The following is a 12,785-nucleotide window of genomic DNA, read 5'->3' as shown; positions in this document are numbered from 1 at the left end:
TCCTCCAAAAAATAATTTTTGATTAGTTTTGAAGTTATATGAACTCGTTGGGTTTGGAATCACCAGGAAGTCAACGAATCATATTAGATTTGTTGAACTTGTTGTTTGTCATACTATTCTGTTCGATTTTTTAGTTGTTTATCTTAAGAAATATGGAGTATGAGAGAATCGATACAGGAGAAGCGACAAGATTTTTGTATCAGTCGCTATCTGTTGTTTTCTAACCGGCGATGCGTATCTTGGCCATTGTTTATTAGAAGTGATTGCTAAAACTAGGAGCTTCAATTGTTCAGATTAGATGATGAACATTGATAGGGTACTTATATGGTTAAGTTTGACAGTTTCATTGCTTGTAGAAAGATCAAAATTCATTAAAACTTTAGTCTTTGTTTGGTTGATGTTACTATTTGTGTTTATATCCACCACAAAAATTGAGAATTTAGTAGAGAAACACAACATCTTAGTGTTGGAGGTTATAGAATGGATAGCAAGCTTCTCTCTTTTCTTTTGTGCTCTGAGAAATGGCAAAGAACTTGTCACTCAACTAAAAGAGCCTAGTTTTTTTAAGCAAATTGGTATTTTCTTAGGTTAACCCTTTAATTTCCTTAGGTTATAGAAAGCCACTACTTCTTGAAGACATTCCCTCTCTAGCACCTAAAGACCAAGCTATAGTTGCCAAATTAAATTAATAGTATGATATAGTTTGATAATGAAACACAATGTTTTGAAAACCGGACCGGACATCGAACCGGTCGTCTTACCGGGTTGATGGTTCGATTGGTTCGAAAGGTCGGACCGGTCCTAAAAACCGGATGAACCGTACGACGTCATATATATATATATATATATATATATATATATATATATATATATATATATATATATATATATATATAATGATAATAATAATAATAACAACCTTATTTTTGAACTTATAAATTGAAACCTTCCAAAATACTAATTCTAATAATTTATGTCATACCAAAATTTTGTTACTAACGTAATGAAAAAAAGTAAAGAAAAAAAAAAAGCTTTTGTTTAATGTAGAAGAGTCCTCAAATTGATTATTAGGCTTATCCCACATCGACAAAAAAACAAAAGGGGAGGCTTAGAGAGCATTATAAAACAAATGTAGTTATAGGCTTTTTTTAAAAGCAAACAGCGGATTTACTTCAATAAGGTGTGGGTCTCCTGAATCATTTTAGTGTAAATTTTATTAATGAAAATTATTGTTCGGTTTTTTTCCGGTTTGACCAGTCCGGTTTTTACCGGTTTATGGTTGAACCGCCGGTTCTTAACCGGTTTATTTACAAGCGGTTTTTGGGCTTTATAAAACTGGTAACCTGACCGGTTTCCGGTTGAACCGGCCGGTCCGGTCCGGTTTTCAAAACAGTGATAAAACATGTCTTCAAAGTGTTTGATATAATGTCAAGAAGAGAAAGTTTATGTGTAAAAGAGGCAAGTTTGATATGTTGGACTTATTGGTAAGATTTTGTCAGAATATGTTAAGGTAACATGTTTATACTTGTGTTGAAATATTCCGTTAGAAGTAAAATAGATAATATTTTGTTAGACTTCTTAAGGAATTGAAGTTTAAGCAACAAATATAAATGAAATATTTTTTTAGAATTGATGTTAATATGTGTAGTTATGTTATTTTGGTGTTTTTATTCTATAAAAAAAGATGTTGTAAATTCTATTAGAATATAAGTTAAAACTTGTGTGTATTCTGTCAGAATTTATTTATATAAATGCATTCTGTCAAAAAGTCTTTAAGAATGTTTTATTAACAACAAATATATTTGTTTAACTGGTAATCCATTCTAGCAGAATTACGACTAATGCATGTTATTAGAATAGCAATAGTATATTCTAACAGAATAACTAGTAATGTATGTTGTTAGAATAAATTACAATTGTTTAATGTCTACTACATTCTATTAGAATTTATAGTTATTATTCTTTTATTAATATTTGAAAGTTGATTATGTTTTTTTTTTTTTTTGAAGAGAATGTCGTTGATATGGAAAAGGAGAAAAAACATGGAGAACTAGAGTGTATTATTGCAAAATGAATTATGCTAAAATGTATAAAGTGTTTCTTAACAATAATATTCTTTTGGAATGGATTAGTGTTTTTGTTAGATTTTGATGTTTTTTTTTTCTTTTTTACCCATTTTTAGTTTTAATCTATAAGAATAAATGTAATTTATATTCTTTAGAAAACGTTATTCTTGATATAATATGTTGTATAATTCTTTAAGCATGTTTAATATAAAAAGCATATTGAATGAAACAATATTCTGCAAGAATAAAACCACGAATATATTTACTAGTTTATTGTTGACTTTTTGTCATTCAGACATAATAATATCGGTTATTATTAAAATTAATATTAAAATTTAATTAGAATTAATTTAAAAGTTCAGATTTTTCAAAAATAAGGGAATTAATGATCCCCTAAAATCTGAAATTTTCATTTTTTAAAATAGGTTAATTGACCAAAATACCCTTCTGCTGAAATTTGTGTGATTATATGATACATGCTACCCTATTGTAATATCATAGACCCTCAGATCATGATTGTTGATTCTATTCATCCGGTGATCCAGATCTATGCATTCTGGCACATAATAGTGAAAACAAAATAACCTAAGCGCATATATATATATATATATATATATATATATATATATATATATATATATATATATATATATATAGGGTTAGGTTATTTTGTTTTTACTAACTATTGTGTGCCAGAATGCACAGATCCGGACCAACGGATGAAATTAATCAATGGACATGATTTGAGGGTGTATAATATTACAATGGGATAACATGTACTATATAATCACACAAATTCTAGCAAAATGGTATTTTGGACAATTAACTACATTTAAAATAGAAAAATTTCGGATTTTTAGGGATAATTAATTCTCTTAATTTTAGAAATTTGAATTTTGTTAATTAATTCAATTTTAATTCTAACGTAATTTGTATACATAACCGATTTTATTCTGTCAGAATATTTTTTTGTTAGAATGATATTCTTTCACAATTTTATTCTATTAGAATATTATTTAAGAATAACAGTATTATTGAATCCAATGTTGAAAAATTACAACATTCTAATATATTCTTATACATCCGAACTTAAATACAAAATTCATACATATTCTTACAGATTAAAAGCCTTATACATTTTAATATAATTATACATATTCTTAAAAAATTAACAACATTCTAAAATTATGAGTGTGATCAAACTTTATTCATTCTTCAAGTTATTCCTATTAGGTTTTCAACGTATTCTTCCAGCCATTCCTATCACAAATAAAACAAAAACTAATAATGGTTAAAAACATGTTACTTGCAATTAACTATCACTTTATATATTTTGGTAGAATACATATAATATGATAGGATACATAGAATACATTCTGGCAAAAAACATAGATTTTATTCTGGCAGAATAATAGGCAATCCAAGAGAAAAATCTATTACAAAAAAAGAAAAAAAAAAGAAAGAAAGATTAAAAGGTAAACAAAGATTCTAAAAGAATCATTAAATATAATTTGTAGTTACCATTTAATTCTGATAGAATATATATATATATATATATATATATATATATATATATATATATATATGCAATTACCATTTATAGCATCATACAATTACCCATTACTATTGTGTAACCAAAATATATTATAAAATTTTTAACAAAAATTCTTAAAGAATCATTAAACCTAAAGTGTAATTATCATTTTAAATTCTAACTAAGTTTACTCTAACATAATACACTATACATAGCATAATGTATTCTTACAGAATCTACTATATTGTGTATTTGATTTTCCTAAAAAAATTAGTATTCTGTTAGAATACATTGTATAATAGTTTCTTTTCATTAGTATATGTAATGAAACCATGAAAACTTATCATCTATAATCAATAAAATAAATAAAAGTACTTAGATGAGTATATTTGTATGTGAAGGTCCAGGAGCAAATCGAGTATTTCTCACAAGTGAAATACAAGTAGCAGAATACATTCTGCTAGAATAAACCTAGCATGTAATAAGATAAAGTACAACCAAACACACTAACACCCTAAACACACTAACACACTAATCAAATTCACCTAAAATCAATCATATACAAAATCAATCATGAGATAATGTACATCCAAACCCACCGATCAAACAAATTGTATATATTATATCAAGTTCTTTTTTAGACATTTTCACAAACACCTTACATGCAATAAGATAAAGTACAGCCAAACACACTAACATACTAATCGAATTCATTAGATAAGTTAACTTAGAGAAGACAGAGAGAAATGGTGACGACATAATATAAATTAACATAGATATACAATAGATTACCTGTTGGAGACGACATAATATAAGTTTTCCTCTTTCAAACATAACTCGGCCTTATCTGTTAACTCCTTAACAATCCTTCGCTCTTCCATTAGGGCACCCGAATCAGCAATCGTCATGATCGGTACAAAACCTAAAAACGATAGAAGAAAAAATCAAATCGGACACCAACTATTGCTAAAACAGGGGTAAGATTGAATCAAATCTTTGCAAATATTGAAAAGGGGAAAAGGGTTTATGTACTTTGAAATGTAAATAATGTGTCAGACGTGGGCAAATTGTGAAGAGAGGTTCAGCAAATGTAATCGGAAGATCTTAAGGCGATTTGCGGAACCCTAGATTGCAGGGGGTGATTCGATCTGGAAGAGGCAGTTGTGGAAGAGAGAAGAAGAAGAAAAATGGTATTACCGTCCTTTGAAGGTGTCCTCTTCAATTTTGTTTTTAATCGATCTACAGGGATGATGGGAAGCGGTGAAATCCATTTAGGGCTAATGTTCTATATTTATCTTTGTTTGTTGCGTGATATAAGGAATTGTTGTTGATCTACCATAATTAACTATGCAAAGATTATTATAATACCCTTAATTTATTTATTTAATGATTTATTTTTTCCTAATTTCCTATTGGTGCATTTATGCACACAATAGTTGCTAAAAACATTTGAACCTAGCTCTCTCTCTCTCTCTCTCTCTCTATATATATATATATATATATATATATATATATATATATATATATATATATATATATATATATATATATATATATCTTCCCTAATAAATGAAAAGAATTTTGACATATGTCACTTTCTCATTAACTTGGACACCTCATTTTTTTGTATTTTTGAATAAATGTTTTTTCCATTTGTCATTTTCTCATTGTTTATCTTTTCTTAATTAACACATCATATTTACACCTCAATTAATAATTACTTTAATTGAAAACAACCATTAAATTACAATATTACAACTCATATACTATTGAATATGTTTCTTTTTAAATTCAAATTTTAAATTTTAAATTTCAAATTTAAATAAATTTTTGTTTAAACTTTTATATTTAATTTTTTTTGTTTTATCCAACCCGTATAACATACGGGTCTCACAACTAGTATATATATATATATATGTATATATATATATATATATATATATATATTTGTTCTATTCAAAGTAATTATTGTGTTATTGTATGCATAAATATGGGCCAATCAAATTTACTTATTTTAAGAAAGTGATTAATATATATTATTGAATTAAATATAATTGAAAAATATCATCTTAATTAACTACAAGGGTAATTTAGTCATTTAATATAGATTTAATAAAGGGAAATTGCATTTCTTTAGGGATCCTAGATTCTATTAATTTTAAAAATCCGATTTTTCGAATTATAATTCTTTTAATTTGGACATTCTGACAGAATATGTTTATGAGTATATTCTAAAATAAAAATATTCTTGAACCATAAATAATAAAAATAGTCTTGAACCTATTTCTTGATCATGACTTTAAAAACTTCTTATAGAATAACAAATTCTTGAACAATCAATTGACGAATAAAAACAAAAAATATATTATTTCTTATAGAATACGGGTAACAATTGTTAAGAATTATATTTATTGTTAAAGAATAAAACTAAAAAAACTTTCAAAATAGGAAAGAAAATATCAAAATCTAACAACGAGACTAATACATTCTAAAAGAATAATGTTGCTTATAATCACTTTCAATTTTGTGGTCCGTTCTTCAAGCATCAACTTCTGTGAAAACAAAACAAAATTGTAGTTTAGATTCCAATAATGCATTAGCAAATGAAAAATAAAAAACTAAATTTCTTTGGAAAAATATGTAGACTTGTGAATGGCACCAAAACCAATAAACAAGAATTGTAGAACATGCATAAATCAATGAGAAAAGTATCCATACTCCATTCCAGCATAATTAGAATTCATGATTCCATTCCAACAGAATTAGAACTCGTAATTCCATTCCAATAGAAAGCCAACTTGCCTACTGCCCACTAAACAAATCTTTCAATCCAATTCGGATTCAAACCAAGTTTAAAACCCCTAAAATTATTCTTACCAAGTTTAAAACCCCTTTATATCAGTGAGTATAGGGTTGAGGGCAATTGCGAAAAGTAAAAATAAAAGCATTCATTTAAAAAAAAAACAGAATAGCTGCAAGTTTCACTAAACAACAAGCAAGGCATTCTAATGCATAGTACCAACATCATGGACTTGTTTGTTGATGCCATTCTATCTATTGATTGTTCAAGCAAATGAAAAACAACACTCAATCATCTCTGCTTTCTTCCTTTCCTTCTCCATTTTCTCTTTACCAAGAAATCAAGAGACGAGCTCTCTTCCTTCCCTGCAGTCGATTAAGCAACCCAAAAATACCCACCTAAGTTCTTTGATTTCTATCAAAACAAACAAAAGAAGAAAAAAAAAACCTCTTTACCTGTTTGATGATTTACTGCTCCCTTCTTCCTTCTTTATATCGCTTCCTGCCAAGAACCACTCATTCAATGTCGCCTCTTCCCTTGTCAAACAATGAACTAAAACACCCATTTCCCCTATCGATTCCTGTCAAAATAACCCCAAACATGCATTCCATTCATCATTTTTTTGTCAAGAACAATAATTTTTTTTAAAAGAAGAAGAATAATAAGGGAGGCTGTCGGAGCAGTCCCCATCCATTTACCTGCTAACGATCGAAGCTGCAGCCACACCCTCTCTGCACCTACTGAGGTTGACAGCAGCTCTCGTTGCCTCTTCCATGTTCTCCAGACCATTCGAACACCGGAGGTGCTCACCTCCTTATGACTTCAGCCACCGAGATTCGACAACAGCTTGTTGCTTCGTTCTTCTTCATCCTTCGGTCTAGCCAAAAAACACTTCTAGATATAATTAACTATGGACTTAAACACTAATCCAATAATAACTTGAGGACAAGTTATGGAACTCTTCAAAAAACACTTCTAGATAAAATTAACTAATCCAATTATCATATGATGATTATTTACCAATTTGACCTAATTTGATTCATATTACATGATAACTTAAAATCATACAAATAACTAGTATTACACAAAAACAAGTAGTTATCTTAGAATTTGATAAACATCATGTTATTGGATGGGGAGTAACACTACCATATCATTAAAATCGAATTTTATGAACCAAAATTGTTTGTGGTAATGTTCCTAATCCAAAACAGGCTAAAAATTCGAAAATTCTGCTCACAGACAGATCAACTCGTCGAGTGTACTTATGAACTCAACGAGTTCATCATCATAAGGCACCTACTTGTCAAGTTTATGTATGGACTCGTCGAGTAGGCCTGGCAGAATCCAGTTTTGCAGTTTTTTCAGCTTTGCAAATTACACAGTTGCATCAATACAATAGAAAACATCAAAGTCTCTGATACCATTGTTGGGTTTTATGTACTCTACCATTCCTATGGTGCACATGCAACCCTAAACTGCATACAAAAATTTAGCATATGAATCATAAAACAAGTTGTAAAGTTACTTCTTGATGTTGTTGATGTTGCTAGTAAGACTTTAGCCTTGTGAGAACTTAGCACCCCAAGTGTTGTGCCTCAAACATATCACAAACACCAAGTAACAATTAGATGGATATGAGAGAGGCTAACGAGACTCTAAAACCGATTTCTCTCTTGGAATGTAAGTAGTGGTCAATTTTAGGGCTTAGCACAACATATATATATATATATATATATATATATATATATATATGTGTGTGTGTGTGTGTGTGTGTGTATGTGTGTGTAGAATATCAAGGGTTATGTGTAACCCTAATCTATACACATTTGCCCATGATCCATCCATTTGATTTGGATAAACACTTCATGGATTGACCCATAAGCCCAATCACAAACTAAACCATGGATCATTACCCCAACTCATATGTATCAATTTAATTAGTCTCTTTTGATCACTAAATTAATTCTTAATTAATTCTTGATAAATACTAATTAAATAATATGATTTCTCAATTAATATATTATACTTATAATATATTAATAAATCATAAATAATCTCTTACTCAAATATTCATCTATCAAATTGTTATGGTGAAGGCAACCCGAAATGGACCATGATACTATTGGGTCAAGTACATACCATTTATAGTTATGGGCTTAGACACCAAATCCAACATGATCATACACATGTTTATGTTTTCATGATTTGATTATGGGATACTCTGAAACTAAACTATTTTGAAAACAAGTTTTGTAATAATTATTGGTTTTGAATGTTTTTTAAAAAGTTTAAATATGGCATGATTTTTATGGGTGTTACAAGTTGGTATCAAAGCCTTGGTTGGAGTGAATTGGAGGAAACACCCGTGTGTCTCCAATGTCAAACTAAGGACAAGAATTTAAAATGATTTTTCAAATGGTTTTCAAAATACTAAAGGAGGATGCAAGTGTATGATTAGTCGGAGCCAGTAAATAGACCCCAAAATACCTTACGGATTATTTGATTTTGTGATATATCATAACAACATGCTAGTACTAGGCTAGGGATCTTCAGGAATTGCATGATAGAATTGCATGATTATATAATGTCGGATAGTCTAGGGTCTATCCTTATATGAATTGACATCCTTACTGTAGTTGCTTAGTTTATGCATCATGCAGTACATAATTAAGATCTTATAGCCTGAGAATGTTTGGTTTGGTATTATTTCCTGTTCTTGTTTGATGAAGGGATTAGGGTAGGATCAGGTATTCGAAATTCTATAGGGTCCAGCGTTATGTATGACTAGCATACACGAGTGTTGCGGGGTTGGTGAAAGTTTCATGGGTGGGTTGTGCGAGGTCGGTAGGCCAGTATGAGATATTTAGCATTCCTCTATGAGTGAGGATTGAGCGCCCGTCATATTTATGTATATTGTTAGGGCGTTCTGATGTTACTTGAGACAAATATGGGTAGGTGTGGAAAGTAGTATGGGCCCGTACTACTGAGCACAGGACCCATACGCATAGCAAGGAAGTCACAACCTGTAACATCCATAAAAATGATGCCAAATTTAAACTTTTAAAAACATTTAGAAACCAATAGTTTTTACAAATTTGTTTTCAAAAAAGTTCTATATCAGAGTATCCAAGAAACATAGTCACTAAATGTGAGGAGCTGTACGATCATGCCTTCTCCTTCCCGCGATCATCAGAGGTACCTGAAACAATAATCGATAAATGTAAGCTCGAAGGCTTGGTGAGTTACCCCCAAAATACCAACGTCATAAAACATATCAATAACATATAATCAAACAACATGCATAATGAGCCTTCAGCCTGACTGGACCGCCTTGCAGGCCTTCAGCCTATCTGGACCGCTCTCCGCGCCTTCAGCACACCTGGACTGCCTCGCATGGCCTATAGCCTATCTGGACCGATCATCGGGCCTTCATCCTGACTGAACCCCCTTGTAGGGCCTTCAATTTATCCGGACCGCCCTGAGTGTGCTGTCCTTCAGCACAAAGCAGGACCGCCTCAACCTAATCCCCAATCAAACAAAACATGTGCACATAAATATCATACGCTAGCATATATAACAGCCAAACCGATCTAATGGATCACTAATCATAACACCATCCTAACTACCAGGATGCATACCTAACAGATCAATAAGCATAGTACCACTCTATCTACTAGAATGCAGAACTAACATATCACTAATCCTATCAAATAGTATGCATAATGAGCCTTCAGCCTGACTGGACCGCCTCGTAGGCCTTCAGCTTATCTGGACTACTCTTCGAGCCTTAGGCATGTCTGGACCGCCTTGTAGGGCCTACAGCCTATCCGGACCGCTCGGCAGGCCTTCGGCCTGACTGAACCCCTTTGCAGGGCCTTCAGTTTATCCAGACCGCCCTGGGTATGTTGGTCTTCAGCACAAAGCAGAACTGCCTCAACCCAAACATACACATACATATGCTGACATACTCATTACACATAATCAATCAACAAACAAGCACATATCATAACAACATACTATAACCAGGATAACAATCCAAAGGGCGGCCTTGGTGCCTTAGACCCTATCGATATAGTGAGGAGAACTCACCTCACAACTGTCGAACTGAAATGATAAGCTCAAACTCTCGAATCACAGCTACAAACTACACCACCTATATTTACCATAAGACAATTTCCATAAAATTTCAATTTACCAAAATACCCTTAGAAGTCAAGCTAGTCAACCCTTGGTCAAAGTCAAGGTCAACGGTCAAGGTTAACAGTCCATGTTGACCCAACCCGTCGAGTGCAAATCACTGACTCGTCGAGTCCTTCCAGAACTCGAGAATTCATGAAACTCCCAGTTTACTCGTCGAGTCCATGCGTGTCCAGTTGTCGGGAAACCCTAACTGACTCGTCGAGTCGACATGCTGACACGCCGAGTTCATGCAGAACCAATAACGGGAAAAACCCTCCCTAACTCGCCGAGTTGGATTATCCGACTCGTCGAGTTCATGCAATCCATCCCATGTCTAGTTGATTCTAAGCTACTCTAATGCTCCAAACAATAGATCTAGCCTCCTAGGGCACGTTTGTCACGTAAATTTTCATTATCTTGCTAAAGGTTCCATTCATCAAAACCAAGGTAGATAAGGGGTTTAAGGTATGGAGAAAGGAATTATCTTGCTAAAGGTTGAGGCTTTATGACCATAAGAGCCAAGATGAGCCTAGATCTGAAGTTGGAACTTCATATCATACCGAATACCCAAAATGAATCATCAATATTGCTAAAATGCCCCTAATCTCAAACATGAATAGATCTAGTTAGAAGAAGGTCATGGTAACAACATGTTACCTCCAAAACGCTGCTAAGATGGAGTAGGACTCGGATCCACAGTCTCTTCTTGTTCCAAGCTCTAGTACTTTAAGCTTTTCTCACCACAATCCACCTTTAAGGCTTAATATCACACAAAATGAGGAGTAAATAACGATTTAGGGTTTCTGGACTCAAAAAGGGGGCTGTTAGGGAGGCTAAGGGGGCAAATGATCCTTTAAATAGGGTGAAAAACCCTCGGAAATTAGGGTTTCATCCTCTAGCTGTAACTCCTTGAGTCGTGTCCTCTGAGTCGTCGAGTTGGTCACTTAAAACACACGGCCAAATCTGTTCCTACTCGACGAGTCAGGGCATCCAAATCGTCGAGTCGACCTTTCAAAATGGAAATATAAGATTGTAAAATTCATACCTGGGAGTCGGGGTGTTACACAACCCCTAGGGTTTAGTTGGGAGTTGGTTCCCTGTTATTTATGCGGATTATCTGATATATTTTTGGTATGGTGGTTACGAGACGCTTTGTGACTAGATCCAGATCAGGATTAGGAGATAGCGGTCAGGAGGGACCGGCAGGCCCGAGGTTGTTGGTTAGATGAGTTCGAATGAGCTGGACGCCAGGATTCGAGAGATCCTACATGATGAGGTTGCTACTCTGTTCTGGACACAGTTGTTAGAGAAGTTCAGGTCTATTAAAACCGCCATGGTTGAGTATTTTGACGAGCGCTATGCAGCCATTGCTGAGACGGTTGCCGCAACAGCTACAATAGCTGTAACGGCGACAAGGGGGAGGAGCTAGTCGGACTTTTTAGTATCGGGACTTTGATAACACAAATCCCCCGACTTTTGTGGGATACAGCCCGACGTGGAGGGATGTTTCTTCACGTGCTTATGTCCTGCTGACCAGAAGTTCAGATGTGCCCTGAACCTGCTGAGATTAGGAGCAAAGGACTGGTTCAAGTTGATGATTGGGTCTTATACTGATGATCAGAGAGTTGCAGTTACTTGGTAGCAATTCAAGGATATGTTCCACGCTCGCTACATTCCGCAAGTCGAGCGGGAGCGGTTAGCTCAGGAGTTTCTGGTTTTGAGATAGGGTATGGAGACGGTGACAGAGATCACCCGTATGTTTACGGAGAGGGCGATGTTCTACCCGGAGTTTGCTTCTGAGCAGGATCAAATGACACGTTATCTGAACATGCTCAAGACTGACATCCGTCAGTTTGTTTCTACCCAACGATGTGATACTTTGTTGGGGTTACAGGAAGTCGTTAGGCAGCGGGAGATTGAGATTAAGTTACATTTGAGAGAGCAGAGGCAGGCCCCGACGTAGTCACAGCCAGCGCCAAAGTGGTCTAAGACCGCTGATTCCAGGACAAGAGGACAGTAGGGCCGCATTTGTGGCAAGTACGGGAAGGGTCACTCGGAGGTTTGTTGATTGAGCAGTGCGTGCCGCAACTACGGAAAGGAGGGGCATTTTGCGAGGGAGTGTCGCTTCACAGCCCTGGTTCAGGATATGAGGATCTGCTATAATTGCCATCAGGTTGGTCACATGAAGACCAACTGTATACAG

Source organism: Lactuca serriola, chromosome 6 (assembly GCF_051521515.1).
Source record: "Lactuca serriola cultivar US96UC23 chromosome 6, Lser_US96UC23_V15, whole genome shotgun sequence".
NCBI lineage: Eukaryota > Viridiplantae > Streptophyta > Magnoliopsida > Asterales > Asteraceae > Lactuca > Lactuca serriola.
The sequence above is the reverse complement of the archived record's forward strand: the minus strand, read 5'-3'. Positions refer to the sequence as shown.